The sequence below is a fragment of the Lepidothrix coronata genome, unplaced genomic scaffold (assembly GCF_001604755.1).
Source record: "Lepidothrix coronata isolate B3197 unplaced genomic scaffold, Lepidothrix_coronata-1.0 Scaffold122, whole genome shotgun sequence".
Taxonomy (NCBI): Eukaryota; Metazoa; Chordata; class Aves; order Passeriformes; family Pipridae; genus Lepidothrix; species Lepidothrix coronata.
In genome coordinates this window covers 320580-336863 of record NW_016690302.1, presented here as the reverse complement: position 1 = coordinate 336863, position 16284 = coordinate 320580, and the positions used below count along the sequence as shown (strand labels likewise).

At 48.2% G+C, this 16284-nt stretch overlaps 1 protein-coding gene across 10 annotated transcripts in view; it reads right to left on the bottom strand.

Moving 5' to 3' along the window:
• Nucleotides 1-16284, bottom strand: part of CASZ1 (castor zinc finger 1) — a 286724-nt gene that overhangs the window by 183873 nt on the left and 86567 nt on the right. The window contains exon 1 of one of the 10 annotated variants that reach the window (XM_017825752.1): nucleotides 9093-9297. The exons of the other annotated variants lie outside the window; for them this stretch is intronic. The gene's annotated coding sequence lies outside the window, so the exon portion shown is untranslated. Of the gene's footprint in view, nucleotides 1-9092; nucleotides 9298-16284 lie in introns of those variants that run through there. 10 annotated transcript variants of the gene reach the window in all.

The window sequence follows — 16284 nt, the reverse complement described above, 5'->3', positions numbered from 1 at the left end:
CTGAGGCTTTGGGGACTCAGGCAGGATAAAACACTCTTTAGCACCCAGCCACCATGTAAGAAAATTAAAGAAAATAGGGACCTTTGGTGAAGTCTTAAATAGGAGACTGGAAAAGGGGAAATTTCCTCTCTCCCTGCTCTGTGAGCAGGGATCACACCGCCTGCTGCCGCTCCCACAGTTTAAAATACTTAAGTCCTCCAAGGTGCAGCTTAATTTTCTTTTTTAAAAAAGAAAAGTGTCAGTCTAATTAGATAAATCCTCCAAGCACGTGGCCCGGAGTTCGTCATGGAAATTAACCTCCTTGAAAGATCACAGTGACTGAAATAAGAAACTGTGTGTTTTGGCATAGTGCAGTGAAATGGGAGATGCAGGCTGCATTTCATACACCTTCCCTTTCATAAACCTGCCGCGTTTCATATCTGCCCTACTGGCCCTGAGCTCGGCACCAAGACTTTATCTCTGAATGCCTGTTTGCAAATCGCTGCTGAGAGGTTACAATAACCCCTGGGAGAGATTTTGCTGGCTCACCAGTGTGAAAGGACACTGCTCCCCTGGTATAAAGCTGGGCCAGCCTGAGGCACTGGTGGAGGGAGGGGCTCGTCACCAGCAGCCCTATGGAGAGGATGTTCTGCAGACACAGCCACCAGGGAGGCAGCCACGCTGGGAGCTGTTTGCCAGGCTCCCAACTGCTCTGCCAGGCTCACCGTGCACCACGCAGACAAATGTGATTCTGTGCAGCCCCTCCTCTCCCTGGATGGGGATGGGCTGAGTGGGGCAGGAGGAGACACCTCAAAGCCACAGGCTGTGATCACATAGCTCAGTTTGCATTTATGCCAGTTATAATCCCATCTAATTTAGAAGGCTCTGCCTGGCCACACTGGGGAAGGTGTAGGGCTGGCAGTTCATACTGCTTAGGAATAAAAGTCCTGGTCACTTTGCTATTGGAAGGAGAAACAAAACCAGAAAGAAAAGAACTGGCTTTATAAGTGACAGTCAACTGCCAGGCCTACCTTCAAGTCCAAGCAGGGACCAGAATCAGACTATTTCGTACTTTTAGGAAATGTTGACCAGTCAACTTTTCTCCAAACCGAGCAGACAGACTCTCAGCACTTGCTCCACTGGCCCCTCCTGAGTGCTAAAATGCATTTTGTAGTGGCAGTTCCAAACAGCCCTTCCCCATCAAGGAGATGGAAGGATTCTCTTTCTAAGCTTTCCAGCTCCCACTGTTCTTTCAAAGGATAAAACTCAAAAGCCCCTAAAAAATCTGTTGAGTTCATCTACCTCCTTCATTGCCACGTCTGATGGATGCTGGTGTGTGCTGTGCTGCCCTCCCAGCACTGGGACCAGCCTTGCCAGTTGACTTCACATCCAGGAAGATGAGGACCAGCCTCAGAGACCAACTCTGAGGTGACTTGTTGTATTGTCATTGAAATGACAAGCCCTATGGCTCAGAATCTGGGAGCAACCTATGTTGTTTCAAAACAGCATCACTGGTGGCAGCACAAAACCAGGATACCTTCTGGAGAGAAAACCACCCCAAAATGCCACGGCGGGCAAGGAGCCAAAGGCCCCCAAAGGCCCAAACAACTGCCAGTCCTGCAGCACTGATTACACACGAGGCCTTGGCAGCTGGACGGCTCTAGAGCCGCCCCGGGAGCGCAGACTCCTGAACCTCCGGGTCCTATTCTAGAGCAGCTCAATCACGCGTGAAAGGGATTAGCTGACACCTCACCAGCCACTGCACACAGCGAGAGGGGGTGCAGGCACATCCCTCCCTACAAGGGCCTGTGTCTCCTTGCTACAACTCATTAACCGTCTAAGAAAATAGTTCAAAAGGCAGACAATGCACAAAAAGCACATTCGTGTTTCCTCCTCCCTCCAGCTCAGGGTGAGACATGCTGGAAGGACACCACCAGAGAAACCAGGATGAACTCAGCCCTAATACAGTTTCTTAGCGGTTCTCTGCCAAGTACAGGCAAGCCCCACAGTTCCATTACTAATAACTTAATACCTAATAATATTACCAATGTAACGCTTAACCTTGAAGCCAAGCACCTGGACCCAGAAAAATCAGCATTTAGCAAGACTTCCACCTCATTTTGTTTGGCTTCTGCCAACTGATCAAAACTCAGCATCCACAACTCCCTCCCACCTGCTCCAAGGTATTTGGAGTCATTTAAAAAAAGGTAAAGCTCCTACTTCAGCCAGAAGCTATGGGCTGAACCAGAGAGACAACACTGATTGCAGGAGGGGAAAAAAAATTCAAGTGCTCCACTCCCTTTCTTTAGGCTTTGGATGCATTAGGCAAATTCCCAATTACAGCAATCCCTTCTGCCTGCAACTGGACTTGAGATAAGAGACCAGAAAGAAGGGTCAGTGGGCATCGCTGAAGACTCAGCATCTTCCATTACACATCAGCACAGTAAGAAGGGCGCTGCCAACCCTGAAATGTTTTTTTCCAAGAGGAACACGCACACCCTTTAAAATGGGTATGGTGAAATCTCCTGGAGAGGGAAGGACTCGGCAATGCCGGCAGGTTCCTGACTCCTTATCATCAGAGCAGGCAGCCCAGCCCCTGAATTCATTTCATCAGTGTCCTCTTTCTTCCTGCTACACGGGCTCAAATCCCCCAACGCGACTGCAAACACGCTGCCAAGGAGGTCGTGCGATATCTGAATCCACAACGGATTCAAAGACATCTCCATGTTTTGCTGTCAGCCTGAAGTTTGAATAAAGGAGCCCACCAGAAAGAGTGAATGAACGTCGCTGGCAGCTGCCAGCAGAGCCTGTGCTTTAAGCCACCTAGTGTCCGAGCAGCGCAGGGAGAGGCTCCAGGAAATTCAGGCAAAGAGAAGGAGTTGAGGCATCCAACAGGAGTGACACGAAAGGAGCTACAGACAGGGTGCACAGGCTGAGAACCGAGCCCGAGCAGAGGAAGCAGGTGCCAAAGCAGAGCCATGGCAGAGCACCCACCCTGGGACGCTGCTCCCGCTGGGGGGTGAGACCCTCCAGCACCGGGCAAAGAAGGGTGGGCAGCAGACTCGTTCCTCACATCGCTGTCTGTCAGAGAACGTCACCATTGGAGGCCAATCTTTCAGCCCCAAGGTCCAGCTGGGCTGGTTACCATCTCTGGGATGCAAACTTGGAGACAACTTTCCCAGGCACAGGCCTGTGGAACGAACCCAAAGCGCCCGGAGCCACAAGCCCTACTAACCCATGCCCACTCCCTTCAAAACCACTTTCATCCACATCTCCTCTCCTGCCCCCGCAGTAGCCCCCTCCTCCTCACTCTCTTTCTCTGTGTCCTCGAGACTCCTCTCACCTTGAGGAGTGTTAGGATTACCCAGCATTTACACTCAATGCTCCTCTTTATTCCTTAAGACTTATTAAGAATGATAATGAGCTCCAAAGCAGTGACACGTCTCTCTCTCTCCCCCTCTGTCGCGCTCTCTCTCTCTCTCTCTCTACGTGCCTTTTCCGTCAAAGGCACACAGGACAAATCCGACCAAAAAAAAAAACCCTGACAATATGGATCAAGGACACATGAGGATTTATATTCTACAAATCCAGCCTTTTTTGTTTTTATTATTTCTACTCAAATTCCAACCCTTTCCTCTTCTTACTCATGTTCTCCCCCCTTTACCCCAACCCTCTTGGACTTTGAATAAGAAAGAAGAAGAAGAAGAAGAGGAGAAGAAAGCTGCTTGCCTGGAAAACCTCGTTAATGTGGAGCTCTTAAACGGTTGATTAATTTTAGCAAAATTTACGATGCGCCCTTGCTTTTCTTTGAAGCTGCAGCCTTATACACCAAAAGCAAGTTAACTTTGAGATCTCTGTGCGAGCCCACTGCCCCCTAATTCTTGGATGCCCTATTTAGGTACACAAACGTACAGGAGAGAAATGCTAGAGCAGAGCATGGAAACAGTCGCCCCGCCGGGTGCTCAGAGTGGTTCGATTCAAATCCCTTTAGCACAGCCTAATAATCACAACCTGAAAACTCCCAACTTCTCGCTGTTTAACTTCCCATAAAGATTTAAAAAAAAAAAAAAATTAAAAAAAAATCACCAGTCAGTCCTTCAAACCCAAAAGGAAACAGGGAAACATAAACACCAATTCCAGGAGAAGTGTCTCCAAGTTCCATCTGCGCACGCCACAGAAACGCCGGGCTCTCGGCTGCACTGAAACATCAGGTTCTCCCAAAGCCACCTTTAAACCAGCCACGTTTCACCAGAGGGAAAAACCGAGCCTAAGGAGACGTCACGTACTGATCCATACGTACCCTGAACGGTACCTCAGTATTTCAGTCATCTCCCCAGCTTCCTCCTGCCCAGTATTTGCTTGTATTCTTTGTCTCCCTCTGCTAGACTCTGTTTTTCTGATACAGACATCAGGAGGTTAAGGGCTCAATTATCAAGTCTGTTGAATCCTCAGCTTCACGTTACTTGGGGGGTTCTCTGTTGCTCTTTGGAACTACACTGCAAAATCTCTTCCCTTCTCGGCTTTTCTTTTTCCTCCTTGTAACGTCTATTTCCGACACACCCCTGTGCGTGAACCCACAGATCTATTTGGGGTAAACGGAGAGAAACCCTGGATTGCTTTGGGAGACAGGAGCATTAATAAAAATAACCGTGAGACTGCACAGCCACACTGAACCTGAAGCACTCGCGATCTTGAAACCTAAAGTAACATCCACATGGAATTTACAAAATATGATTCGAGTGGTTCTAATTAGCCCCAGTCTGTGGAAAAATTGGAAGGAAGCGGCTCTTTGATTAATGTTACAAACCAGAAAGGAAACAGATTTTAAAAGTTAAAGTAGCAGCATTGTGGAATACAGAATCATTACCAGCATACATTTATGATACCTGCTTCAATCAGATGGCTTGGGGTTTTGTTTTTAGGGTTTTTTCCTTTTTACTTTGAGAAAAAAAAAAAAAAGGAAGACAGGATGCAAGTAAAAGCTTTTGTTTATGGAAGTGTGCGGTGCTTTTATCTCCCAAGGAATTTATATAGCTGGACTGTGTATAAATCCTTCTGAAAATGAAATTAGCAAAAACAAAACAGGGGTGAAGGTGCTGGGGGGGCTGGGGGGGAATCACCACCTCAGTAAATCATAGTGGATAACCAGCCCCTGGCTTGGCCAGATAGCAAATTCAGCTGTAATAGGAAGGAACAGAGTTGGGAAGGGAAAGGACAAGATTCATACCTGCAGCAAACTCCTGGCAAAAATGGGGGGCTATTTTCAATAAGCTTTTCAAAGTTACTGAGCAAGTTTGCTTGGGCTTGAAAAGAAAAAGGAAATAAGGGTTTTTTTCCAGCTAGCTTGATTGTTTTGGGTGGAGCTCAAGCATGTGTGTATATATGCTGTATATAAAAATGAATTACTAATTCTTTCCTGGAAACTGTTTGAATTACAATCTGCAAGATACAAAAACACACCTTTATTTTAACACTGATTTTAATACAGATAGAATGGGGGGCGTGGGGGATAGTGAGGGAAAGGTTTTTTTCCCAGTACACAGCAAACCCCTTAAGCAAGAATAACACCCCCCACATGCAGCCAGAGACACACTTTGCTCAGCTGTACAACACCAACTCAACTCCAGCCCTCAGTGGCTTTTCCCTGTACCAAGGCTTCGCTCTGAAACTGCGAGAATGACAATGTCATGTGTGTGGAAAGCTGACACTTGGAGCTTTTAAAAAGAAATGAGGAAAAATAAGCTGTTGACTTCTTGGTTAAAGTATTTTCTTGTTCTAACTCATGTTCTTATGTCACTGGGCTAAAAAAAAAAAAAGAGAGAGAGGGAGAGAGAGATATGACTTTCCTTGAATGATCTGTTTAACCTAAGCCAGAGGAAAAAAAAAGAAGTCATTAATTACTTATGTGAGCTATTGCTTCTGAAAGACAATAAACCTGCCTGGTCGCCATGGATATGACATATTTGCTCTGAAAACAACACAATAATTAGCAAAGGGGAAAGATACAAGGAGAATATGCAAACTCCTGAGTTTAAAGCCATAGTGTTTCCTTTTTTCCCCCCTCCTCTTTTTACTTGTCAGAGTCAATTCTGTTTGCAATTCAAATCAAACAAATAAACAGAATACCTACAAAAAAATTTTAAATGATCTACAGCACGACAAATCACACACAAAAAAAAAGGGGAGAAAAATTATCAAGGAAAAAAGATAAAGTCTGGTATGGACAGATCATAAACCACCTGGGTGTTTTCCATATACGTGTATGTGTGCACATGTATATGTGAACTATAAATGTATATACACACACAAACATATATGAGTTATAAGGGTTACAGGCACTATTTCCTCTAGGATTATTCTTTTATTCGAAAGATCAGTATAGAAGCATATCAAGAGGAAAAAGATCTCTGTTTTAGGGAGGGGAAACATTTTGAAGATACACTAAAAGAAAGTACAACAAGGGGTTTTTTACTGTGTTCAACGTGCATTTTGTGCTGGTGTAGGATTTTCTTTGCAAACCTTTTAACTTTTCTCCAGGAGATGAGCAAAAAACCCACAATTGGTGTGCACTGTGCGTCAGCCTCATCGACACAGCAGCTTACCAGGAGTTCTCAAATTTTAAGCACAAAAAAAAAAAATTCTTCTCTCACCTCAATTACTTTTTCTGAAGTGATATTACCCTGATTCGCATGTAATAATGCAATGGATAAGTTAAGAAATAATGAAAACTGAGTTATATGCAGAGACACTTCTTTGAAATAATTTATAAATGTTGCGGGGAAAATGTTTTTTAGATTGCTCTCTCATTAAGATGAGACAAAGACTATTAAAACCTTCTCTAATGCGGTAGCTTTCTGGATTCTGACCTTCCACATTTAGAAACCAAGTAATAAAAACACCCTAACAAGCACTTTATCTTTGGAGATATTTGACTTTGAACTTATTTTAACATTAAAAAGACTTAGGAGGTATAAAAATAACAATATAGTTGCCACAAGTTTCTGTTGTTGTTGTTTTCACTGCTAAAAAAAATAAAAAATCTTTAGAACAAAATAAGCAGATTAAGGAAACATCCCCCTAATTTAACTGGCTCTTTTTCTATTTTTTTTAAACAATAGTTTTTAGCTGGACGCTTTGATCTTGAAAGGGTTCTGCTATCTTGTGTGATGAGGGGGGAAAAATGATCTGTTTTAAATGATGATGCAAAAAAAAGGATCAAAGCCCTGACTTTCTGTTAGCCATAATAAGCTCTGTCTTGCACAAAGCTTCAACTTCAGGCTTTAATATATAAAATATACAGGAGCCCAATAAAAGCACTGAAAAGGTACAAAGTCTGAAAACAAAAGGGGACGCTGCTCCTTTAAACGTTTTAGTGCATATGGAGTTTGATTTCTGAAAGAGATCAGTTTAACATCTCCATAGAAACCAGCAACAGATTATCATCAACAGAATAAATAACTAGTCTAATAAATTAAACAGGAGGCATAAGATCTGGAAACTTGATTACTGAAGTTCAACAATATTCCCCCATAAACTCTTCCAAACCACCTTTAGGGTAGCTAACAAGGTGGCAGCGACGCACAAGATAAAGGGTAGGTGGGAAGCAGGCAGGGCTTCTGAAATGAGAAGTCCGAAACCTTCGCAAGAAATTATTCCACGCTGAGAGTCAGCAAATCAATAGAGGAAATAAATTCATCAATGAAGTTTTGGGAGAGACAGCTCCTGTTCCAGGCAGCGGGCTGCCAGGACCCGCTGTGCAGCGCGGCGCGGACAGGAGGGGGCACACAGAAGGTGGACGTGCCGCTCCTGAAAAGTTTCACCTTCCCGGCCCGAAAGGGCAGGAGGGCTCGGGCCGATCGATCAGCCCCGCCGTGGTTCGGGGCAGCCCCCGCCCGCAGCCCACCCCTCAAACTTTGCCGCACAAGTTGCCCGCGGCGCAGCCGGGCGGCCCCGGCGCCGGCCCCGAGGCGAGCGGCGGCGACAGCCCGAGCCTCTTGACAGCTCCGCCGGCGCCCCGGGCCGCCCCCAGCCCCGCTCCAGCCCCGCTCCAGCCCCGCTCCAGCCCCGCTCCAGCCCCGCTCCAGCCCCGCTCCCCGGAGCAGCGCTCCGCGGCCGGCGGCGCTCGGGTCCCGGCCCCGCAGCGCTCCTCGCCTCGTCCGCCCGCGCCCCGCGCCCCCCCCGCCCGGCTCTGAGTGACGGCTCGGACACCTGTTCCCCGTGCCCGGAGCCCGCAGCGCGGGCAGCGGCTCCCCCGGGAGCCCCGCTCCGCGCCCCCCGCCCGCCGCCGCCCCGCGCGGCCGCCCCCCGCCCGCCGCTGCCCCGCCGCGCTCGGGGGAAAGGGGGAAAGGGGGCGACGAGGGGAAGGAGGCGGAGGGGGGAAACTTCCTGGCTCCGGATGGCAAATCAGCTGCGCATTCTGCAAATGCCACCGGGTAAAAATAACCTGCCGCTTCGCCCGGGGGCCGGGCACCGGCTGCCCCGAGCGGCGCTCCCGCCGCCGCGGCCCCTGCCCGGGGGGCTGCGGCCGTCCCGCCGCGGGCACCGGGGGAAGCGCTGCCGGCCCCGGCCCGGCCACTTTGCAGAAAGTTCCCTGGCACGGCTCGCCCCGCCGCACCCGGCCCTGCCCGCCGAGCGCTCCCGCCGCCGCTCGCCCAACTTTGCTGCCGCCTGTCCCCCCCAAGCCCGCGGTGCCGCGCCGGGACCCCCGGGCTGTGCGGCGCGGCGGGGCCGCGTTACCTGCGCCCGGCGCGGAGCGGGAACACGTGTTCCCCCGGCCCCTGCCCGCGCTCCTGCCAAAGTCTGGGAAAATTGACGGGCGCCGGCGCGGCCGCGGCTCCGCCGCCGAGAGCGGGCACGGCGCTGCCCCGCCGGCCCCGCCGCCGCCGCTCCCCCCGCCTCCCGCGGGGCCGCCGCTGCCGCCCTGTGCCCGCCGAGCCTGCCCGGCGCCCGGGGAGCCCTGCCCGGTGCCCGCGGAGCTGGGCGCTGCCCCGGGGAGCCGCGGCGGAGCGCGGAGCGCTGCCCACCTGCCGGGCAGCGCCGCCCGCCCGCGCAGCGCCCCGGCCCCGGGGCTGCCGGCGGCGGGGCCGGGGCCGGGCGGGAGCGGACGGGCTTACCTGCACTTGGGGCTGCTTTGGGTGACTTTCCAAGTCAAGGGAAATGTGTGTGTGTTTGGGATGGAGGCAGCAGCGCGCATGCGCCATCAAACTTGCCCTGATCCCGGATTTTTCCTCCTCGCGCTCCCCTTTGCTTTGATTATTGAATTTTCCTATTTCTAACAGGAGGGCGGGCGCCGCGCAAAACCCGGCCTGGAGCCCGCGGGGCGCCTACCCCGGCCCGCCCGGGGAGGGGAAGGGGGGAGCGGCGGGAGGGAGCGGGCACGGAGCGGACTCGGTCTCCAGGCGGGCAGGGCAGGCAGGCAAGGCAGGGGCGCCTGCAAAACCCGGACCGGATCGCCCTCCCCTGGCAAGGGAAAAGGCGACAAAGTGTTCCCATTTCCCAGCCCGCGCGGGCAGCTGCCCCGTCCCCTACACTGTCCATGCACCAGCGGTTCCTCTCTCCCATCCCTCTTCCCTCCCAGAGGGCCACTGGAAGTTTTGTAAAATTTTCTATTTTGCAGCCTGGTGACCCCTGTTCACCTTAGTTCCCTGAGACTAAACTCCATGGAGATGATCAATAACTGGGCTGTGAGTATTGCTTTATTCTCCAGCTGGTTTTCCTAGGCATGATGTTCAGTTTCTATTTTACAAAAACTTCTCAACTTCGATACTTTTCTTTTGCTTGTGTTCTTAGTCTGGATTTCACTCAAGTTTAGAGCTAAACACTGTCTCGTTGCACCTACAGTTGTACTATTTCTCAGTTTGGGGGTGCTGGCTTTGCTGGCAGTTACGCACAGGACTAACTTTTGCGGGTCTGGATCCTAGAGAAAACACCAAGGAACAGACGTGCAAGCCACCGGCAGCCTTGTGGACTGGGCTGGGTTTGGGGGCTGTCTCTGCAGGATGAGAGCCAAGAGTTCCCCTACATTTGCATGCACCTGAATTTCCAACAGGCAGGCATCACATTTCTGTGTTAAGAAACTGCTTTCTTCAGCTCTGCCTTTTCTTTCTCAGCTCTACCTTTCACCTCACTGAGACAGCGAGTGTACATTACAGTGATGTGCACATTTTGTGGTGGTGATTGCACAGAACCATCCACAGAGACCCTCTCCTTCATCCCTTATGCCCTCTAGGGCTCCCCAGCACCGTTCCCTCTGGGGTTTGGAGGTGCTGCCCATGCACTGAGTCTGAGGGGCGGATCTGCCTCCATGGCAGGGCTTGCAGGATTTGGGCCCTCGGCCCAAGCTGTGCAGACCTGTAAACCCTTGGATCGCTTTTCTCACTGGGAGCTCTGCGTCAGCACACCCACACAGAACCCCTTGCAGGAGCGTCTCGCTCTTCCCGTGTGCTTCCCTGTCCGTGTCTGTCTCCACCTGTTGCCTCTTGTCCGATGCTCACACCGGCAGCTCTTTGGGGCAGAAACCATGGTTTTGCTCTGGATTTGTCAGTGCCTTGCACAATGTGGCCCTGCTCCATAATCACAGCTCCTGTGTGCTATTGCCACACACATAAATAATAACAATAATTAATAATAATAGGCTAATTCCTCTGATTTCGATGTGACTACTCATGTGAGTAAAAGTGACTCACGTACGTGTTTGTGGGACCACTGCCAGCTCTTGGGCTTTTATGGTGAGTCTCCCAATATTTGGTGCTCTCCTTTGATCCCCAGCTCCTGGAATGACACGTTTCTAGCACTTGTGTTTACACAAGGAAGCTTGGATATGTGGCCTAGTGCTCCCAAAAGCCTCGGAAGCCAGAGGACAAACAAGAAACTTCCAAAGAAATGGATTTTTAATGGCTTTTGAGAAAATCCTGTGATTTGGCAGCTCGGGGAGAGGCGGAGTCTGACTCATGAATTTTGAGCAGACAAGTTTAGCAATGTGCATCAATTGAGTTAAATATTTAAGTCCCTGTAAAGACTAGACTTTTGCTAACCAGGCTGAATTTACAGTGAAGAGATATATTTCTGTGGAAATACTCAGTGTTTAAAGTGCCCGTGTCTTTGCGGAATCTGGGGTTTTGTGTATTTGCATATTGTTTGGGATTTGTCACTCTGTAGTTATTTATTTTTACCTGCTCACAGTAAGAAAGCAGGAAAATGGGGATGAAAATGGCATAATTAAACTAAATAGGACTGTGTGAGACTGTTATAATAATTGTGGCAAGTATTTATAAATTGCTGAAAATAAAAACACCAAACTTATTGAACTTGTATGCTGGAGAGACACTGCCAGGTTAAAACCCATGTGTTTCTGAAAGTAAATGTCTCAGCTTCTGGTACAAAAGCATAAAAGAGCAGGTCCCAAGCTATGAATTCTTGCTTATGAGGCATCCCTGAAGAATGAAGGGCTGGGAGAATAGGGCCCTTTAATTAAACCTGCATCGTTACTTTTAATTGCATTTACTTATTATTTTCTCTTGTTCACTTTTTTGCATTTCTCTCATCTGGGGTGTTGAACACAGACTGAATGGCCTTCCTTCTGCTTGGAAGTTGGCTAATTTTGGAGTGCTGAGGAGCTGTCCTAGTTAGAAGGAGAACTTGGGGATGGCCAAGTGTTTTTGGGGTGGCCCTGTTTACCCCCAAAGGTCTCTCCTGCCTGTGCTCCCCTGCACGCTGCAGGAGGGTCAGACACCCTACAAGCTGTGCCTCTGACAGCTCCAAGTCTCCTTCCAAACACAACCTCACCCCAAGCCCATTCAGCCCATCTGATGTTCACCACACGAGCTCCAGCAAAGGCTCCTCAGCCAGATAGATCAGGAGGTAATGACACCTTACACAGCCCGTTCGAGATAGAAAGAAAATAATTTAGCAAATTGCAAATGATGCATACTTAACTATTTATGCAGCATCTTCCTGTCATCAACCCAAAGCAATTTTACTTCCGTGTTGAACAGTGGATGAAAATGTTCTATAGATTTAACCATTGCGGGAGTTCCTTTTAAGTGGTGCAGTAATCTCTCTCCAGCTAATTTAGTGTTGTAATAAGGCACCACCCTCACAAGTCCTTTGTGTTCTTGTGTCAATACTGCCCCCAAACCAAAAGTGCTGGCATCTGCATCTGTCAGAAAAGTGGGTCTGAAGCACAAAAAGACTAAGAAAGAAGCAATATGGCCATCGGCGGAGCAGCCTCAAGAGCCTTTTACCAATTCTGGACCTACTGGATTTCATTCAGAATTCCACTAAAACACGATTTGCTTTCTCAACAAATCCATGCTATGGTTTAACAGCACTGGAAAATTCAACAACAAACCTTCTTGAACAGAAGCTGAGTGAGAAGTACCTGGGGAGCCAGGATGCTTCAGTACAGATTCAGTTTTCTTGCCAGCGAGGATTCCTTGCCCACTGCTCAGGATTCAGCTTGAACCAGATCACCTCTTTCATTGGGACCGAAGACCCCTAACCAAAGACCTCTAAGGAAAATGCCTCTCAGTTTGGCTCTTTGCTCTTTCAAGTATTCAACACAACAGTGGGAAAAAACCAAAAGGAATCTTGGACATCACTATCATCCCCTTCCCTCTTATGGCTTTCTTTGCCTGCGTTTACTAAACCCATGAGTTTACATTTACTAAACCTGTGACACGGTCATGGTTCCCATCTTTGCTATTTCCTGCTTGCCTGAACATTGAACAAACAGTTCAGTTGCACAAGACCATTGGCAGCTCAGATTCCACGTGCTCCTCCATCTCCAAACAGGTTTGATGTATTCCCAGCCTTTCTTTAGCTGCCATAGCATGTAGTGATGCCATTAGTCGCTGCCCTTGGGGAGAGGACACCCTGCTCACTGCAAGCTTAGTGCCCATAAGACATTGCTTGTATTGAGCTACATATTTCAAATAAATTTCCATGGACTGAAATTGTAGGACACCTTTCATGCTATTTATCATTTGGCAATTAGCAATAATAGCATCCAAACTCATTATTAGGTCGTCCTCTGTGCCTGCTGTCCACAACTCTTGGTTAAACCCAGGAATTTCTCTCTGAAACCCAACTTGGTGAAGGGTTCCCCCTTTTGCTCGGGGTCCTCATTTGCACCCTGGGGTGGGGTGGGTGCAGCTGTGTGGACAAGCTGCACTTACCTCCGGGGTGCAAGGACACCCCGAGTACCTGTCACGTTCCCTCCCGCACTGCTGGGCAGCAGTGAGGTATGAGCACGAGGAGGTTGTACAAGCCATACAGAACAGAAGTGAACAGAATATTTAGACTGATGACAGGACAGCTGCTGGTAAAAGGCTGTGTCTTTCCTGCAGACTGGAGGTTAATGTACTTTATTCCCACCCAGCACATACCCCAGAACACTCCATCTGGCTACGCTGTGCAAGTGCAGTCCGAGAAAACTTTACGTCCCCTTAAAAAATTACTCACAGAAGAAAAATGGTGCTAAAACAACATGAGAAGAGCCTGGATTAAAATGCCAAAAGCAGAGAAATACATGCTGAGGGCTCTAACTCTGTCCTCAGCTCACCCTGCTTTTAGTAGAGGGGGAGAGGAAGGACTGCAGAGGTGGTTCCTGTAGCTCTGAGCACACGGGCGATAATCAGGCCGAGATGTCTCGTTCCCGATGCCCAGCACAGGGGATGTGGTTTCCATAGGCCTACATGTCACACTGATTCCTCAAAGAGGCAAATCATCTCTGGTACGTGAGGAGCAGGCTGAGGTCTGGGCTGACCACTCTACCAGACTGGACTGGAACAGTCCCCTACTCCATGTGGACTATCCAACAGCCATCAGGCATCAGGGGGGACATTTTCCAAACCCAGCACAGACCAAGGTGCTGTCCAGAACCTCTCATCCTGCTTCACAACTCCCTGGAAGAATGAAGAAACCACTCAGACATGCACTAGAAAAATCCCATGGATTTACTTAGTTTCGTAATGGAAAATTAAAAGCAATTGCAGAGGAGGAGGAGGAGGCACTTTTTCAGTTGCAAGTGCAATATTATCCGCTTTCGTTTTTTGTCACTGGAGTGGCACAAGCAATCAGGGAATGTCATGTGGTCATTGTTTGTCAAGTGGCATTTTCTCACAGGCAACTATTTCTTTGCATGTGCCCAGTTCGGGAGAAGGAATTGGTTGGATCCCCATCGTCCCCTGCCCCAAATCCTCCCCGCAGAGGTGGCATTGCTTCACACTGACAGCAGTGGGGCAACACTTATTTATGTTGAAGAGGATCAGGCCCCGCGTTTTGAAACTTCAACCTTTTGTTTAGAAATATATATAATTAATATCGGTATGCAAGTGTATAATAAAAATATTGAAACTGTGTGAGGCAAACTAAAGGCCTACAGACTGATACTGACTTTTGGCTGGTATAAGTGAGCGTGTACAACAATTTACTCAGCTCGGAATCTGTTCTTATCTGTTTTATTTGCCTTAAATCTATATAAAGGTTCAAGCAAAAGACTTAGCAAGAAACATCTCTGATTTAACCCCAAAATTTGTCCCAATCTGTCCCAAAATTTCCCAGTGACTTCACTATTCTGTGTCTTTGGGTAATATCCACTGCTTTAGGGCTTAATCCTAAGGGAGGTTACTAAAGGTAATAAATAAATACAGAAGAAAATAATAATAAATAAGTAACACCAATAATAAAACTGGAATTCAAGTGTGAAGTTGTATGTTTGTAATAGCCTGCCTGTGTTAGAAAATAATCAACTAAATAGCAATAAATAATAAAAATTTATATTAACAATTCATTTGTGCTGATACAGACCTTCAAGTTAGAGTTCATTATATTAATTTACTAATTAATTAAGCACTACATCACCTGGCACCTACATAGATTTTATTACACTTTAGAGATGGAAAACTTAAGAGTCTTGCCTAGGGACACAGTGAATCAGTGGCAGAGCCGGACACAGAACTGGAATATCCTCCACAGCTCTGTCTGTTTACAGCATAAAGCTGCCCTGATTTTCTGACTAATTTAGTTCAACAGATGCAATTCTCAGTGTGGAGACTCCAATTTGGGTGCAAGAGGGAGTTATTTTGTTTGAGCTTAAATCAGTTCTTAATTATATCAAGCTAGTTATATAAAGGCAGTTTTAAAAATATCCTTGCAGGCATCTACATTTCGGGCCATTGACTTAAAAACACACCTTTAGTTTAAATGCTGCAATTTTCCTGATAGGTCCCAAGTCCCAGCAGTTCTTCAGGTCCCTCCCAGTCCGCATTTCCCCAGCAAACCTCACCTGCACAACCGAGATGTGCAATCTTGAGTGTCTCCAGCTAAACGGCGCAAATATTGAGAGTGCCCCGAATTTGGTTAAAGACAGAGTTACTGCAATTTAGTTTGGCCTTTTAATAAATGGTTTTGACTTCTTTTAAGTCAGGCTTTGCAACCAAGTCTCAGTTGCTTGAGGAGCTGGGTTAACTCCACACTGATGACCCTTCCACACTCCCTCTCCCAGGTGTCACAGGACGCTTCCATCAGGGCACATTTCTCTGTGGACTTTCCAAAATGGAACCCCTTCCATTTGGTCACCCTGTCCTGGGAAAGAGGAAGTGACTTCATTGTGTCTGCCTTGCCCAGTGCTGTCTCCCTTTCCCAGCAGTGTGTGCCAGCCTGGTGGGATGGCACGGGGGCTTCCCAGCCTGGCCAAGGGAGATGGAGGCAAACCAAGGGCTGCGTGAGGAATGCAGGAGAACTGCACGGGATAATGGGAAACATTATTTATGGCCTGAATGCAGAAAACCTCCCCTTCCTCCCCCCTCGCCGACAGACAAACCCATGTCCAGTAATGACAAAGTCATTACCTTTTTATTATTTTTCAATAGGGTTCAGATGTAGCGTGTCTGTTCCTTACAGCCTGTCCTGATGGCTCCGGGCTCCCGTCTCGCTGGGAACACTCAGCTAAACGCGCCGAGTGGGTGTGGAGTCACCAGCCCTGCTTTAGAAAATTTGGGCCTTACCCTCCCAGCAGCCTGTTATCTCACTTATTAAGGGAGAATTATAATGTTTCCCTTCCTCCCAAGAGGCATTTGGGACTACAATAAAGGCCTTGTGAGAACTGCTGCAAGATCAAAGCGGGGATCCCATTGGAGAAGTTCAGCATAGTGCTGTTCCTGATAAGACATGGTTTTTGGGGATCTTAATAGAAACTGTGGGCTTTTCAATATTTTTTTTTTCCTAGCATGAATGCTATCCTTGAAAAAAATAATTTTTTCATGTGGAAATCCTAAAATAACGTGATCCTCAGATACTGCAAAG